At 60.3% G+C, this 3,088-nt stretch overlaps 1 long non-coding RNA gene across 1 annotated transcript in view; it reads left to right on the forward strand.

The window, feature by feature from the left end:
• The first annotated feature begins 2,774 nt into the window (after nt 1-2,774).
• LOC130587443 (uncharacterized) overlaps nt 2,775-3,088 on the forward strand; it is a 1,122-nt gene continuing 808 nt past the window's right edge. Inside the window, exon 1 of the long non-coding RNA XR_008966796.1 lies at nt 2,775-2,957. This is a non-coding gene — a long non-coding RNA (uncharacterized LOC130587443). The remainder of the gene's footprint in view (nt 2,958-3,088) is intronic.

Here is a 3,088-nt window from a genome sequence, read left to right on the forward strand (position 1 = left end):
CAGGTGGGAATGCCCCGTGCCTCCGCCAGGGGGTGRAATTTCACAAGGGAATGCTGGAATTCTGTGAATCACCGGACAGAGTCCCTCAGCAGCAGGCGGGAGTCCCGCCAGGTGCCGCTTGCATGGCTCTGCMGGGGGCTGGGGTTCTCTCAGGCATCCCCTGCTCGGGTCCGGGCTCCTGCCGGGGCTGTAGTGGGGTCTCCGCTCCATCCCGGACTCACCCACAGCGGTTCCCGGGACTCCTGCCCGGCCCGGGACGTTCCGAGCCCGTTCCTCTCCCGCCATTTTGAGAGCCCCTCAGGGGAACACGACGCCCCTCACGGACCCGGGCAAAGCCCGCCACTCGCTCCCATTGGCTGATTTTCCCGCCGAAAGCCCACCGTTCATTCCGATTGGCTGACTCAGCTGTCACTCCTCGTTCTCACGCACTGATTGGTCAGTGAGGGGCGATCCCGCCTCGTCCCCTCACGGCTTCGTCTCCCTGGCCCTGACGAGAGCTCAATCACGGTGCGGATTTTACAACTTTTATCTCTCTCATTATCTTATTTCTTCCGCATTAAATGTTTGTGGTTTTCCCCCCGTTGTTCCCCGTGTCCCCTCAGCGCCGGCAGCTCCGTCCCTTCCCCCACTCCCCCCTCTCACCTGAGGAACAGCGATTTTTGATGTTTTTGCCCTGCTGAGGGTCCCTCCTCTTCTTCTCTGTTCCAATTTTCCCAATTCCACTCTTTCCCGTCCCCCAGCACTCCGGGCTGTGCCTCCCTGAAGGAGGAGAGGGAGCTGGAAGGTGCTGGAAGGTGCCCGCCCCTCCTTTTCCTGCTCTCAGGTGCTCCTGAAGGGAGGAATTGCCCACAAAAGGGACACATTCCCACTTTAAGGAGCCCTTTTTTTTTTTTTAGGATGAACATCCCTATGGCTGCAGCAGCTCTGGGGCCACCCAGAGCACCCACAGGATGTCCCTGTGCCACCCCCTGTGTGCTTTCACACTGCTGACCACAACAACCACCCCCACTCTCGGGAGGGACAGCGACCACCGGGGCCTCGGGGCCATTTATGGGATGGAAAAACAGCTTTGGGTGATGTTTGTTCTCAGGAGGGGACGGAAATGGGGGGGTCAGAGCGGAGGAGCTGCGGAAATGGGGCTCTGCTTTAGCTGCAGAGTTAAAAAATCACCTCAGCCAGGCCACTGTCACCTAAATGGGGATAAATTCCTGATTTTTGGGTGCTTCCGTAGGTCCTTGGGGCGGTTTTCAGCTCCTCTGCAGAGCGAGAGGAGCAAATCTCCCAAATGCACCATCAGCAATGGTCCCTCACACCTTTATACCTTTAATTCCTGTCATTTTGGGTTGTTTTCTACCTTTGCTGCCCGCAGCGAGTCCAGTCCATCCTGGTTTCCAAAAGCTGTCTCACAGAAGTGCCCTGAAAGTGAGAAACGGATAAAAACCAGATTTTTTTGAGCTGTTGGGAACATTTTCCATCCTTTCCCCTTGAAGGGGAATCCCATTTCTAAAGAGTCTCCCTGTTGTTTTGGGATGAAATGATGGGATTCAAACTCCAGGAATGTCCTTGAAGGGCTGGAGATGGGACTGGAGCTGGGGAAGGGTCTGGAAAAGCCGTGAGGAGCAGCTGAGGGGGCTCAGCCTGGAGAAAAGGGGGCTCAGGAGGGACCTTCACACTCCAATTTCCTGGGAAAGGGTTTGGATCCCGGCAGAGTTGGGATCTTTTCCCAAGAGAGGGGGAAATTCCTTAATGGAAAGGATTTTCCAGCCCTTCCCGAGTCCCCATCCCCGGGGGATTTAACAGCCCCGAGGATGTGGCACTTGGGGACACTTTGGCACTGCCGGACCCCACGACTTTTCGAGACTTTTCCAACCTCAACAATTCCACGATTCCTCCAAATCCACCCGTTTGTACCTCATCCCGAATCAGCACACTGGACAGAGGGGAGCAGAGCTGGAGCCGCCTCTTTACACCGCCCGAATTTTGGGTTGTTTTGGGGTTTTTGTTATTAAAGCTGTTATATTCGGGAGATTTTTGATTTTCGGGTAAACCGCGGCTCGGTTTGTGCCATCAGCGGCTCCTCGATGCTCCCGGAGCTCCCATTCCTGGAAGGGAACAGTTTTTCCCCGGTTTCTCCCGGCACAGCCCGTGTCGGGTTGCGGTTTTTACCCTCGGGGGGCGGCTCCACGCGGTTCCCCCGCCCGGGACCGGGCTGGGCAGGGCCAGCGACCCCCGCCCCGAGCGGCTCCGCGGGTCCGCTCAGCGGGGCCGGAGCTCCCGGTGCTCCCGGTGCTCCCGGAGCTCCCGCCATGGCCACGGAGATCGTTTATGCCGACCTGGATCTCGGAGCCGGGGAGCGCCGCGGGGAGCGGCTGTCGCGCCCCGAGCCGGGCTGTGAGTGCGGGGAGTTTGGGGAGATATTTTGGGATTGTGGTGGGGCAAAGCTCCGGGAGAGCGGGAGGGGAAGGGGCTGGGGGTGGGATCAGATCCCGGAGCGGTTCGGGGTCAGATCCCGGTGCGGTTCGGGGTCGGATCCCGGCGCTGTTTGTGATCCCGGTGCGGTTTGGGGTTTGAATTTCTGGGATGCGCCGGGCACCGCTTGGCTCCGCGGCGAGATTGAACGGGGTTGATTCATTAACTAATTCCTCCCGGGATTTCTCCCCCGGGATCCTCCCAGGGATTCCTCCCCCGGCATCTTTCCCCGGGATTTCTCCTCCCAAAACCTCCGGGATTCCCCTGCCCCCGGGATTCCTCCCCCCGGGATTTTTCCCCCGGGTTCCTCCCGGTGATTTCTCGGCCAGGATCCCCCTCCTCAGGGGTGCCCCGGCAATCCCCGCGATCTCCTGTCCCCTTTGTCCCCGCAGCTCCGGGCTGCCCTCGGTGGCACCGCGCGGCGCTCGGGGCCGGCTGGACCGGGAATCTCCTGCTCGGAGTGGCCGTGGTGGCGCTGGGCTGCTCGTGTGAGTGCGGCCGTGGGGACACGGGGACAGCCCCGACAGCGGGGAGGGGTCCCGAGGGGTTTGTGCGGGGGGAAAATCTCTCGGCGGGGGATCGGACAGGGTTTGACACCCCCGGGCCGAGCTCGGGGTCA

The sequence above is a fragment of the Malurus melanocephalus genome, unplaced genomic scaffold (assembly GCF_030028575.1).
Source record: "Malurus melanocephalus ecotype Western Australia unplaced genomic scaffold, MMel_1.1 scaffold_1913, whole genome shotgun sequence".
Lineage (NCBI taxonomy): Eukaryota > Metazoa > Chordata > Aves > Passeriformes > Maluridae > Malurus > Malurus melanocephalus.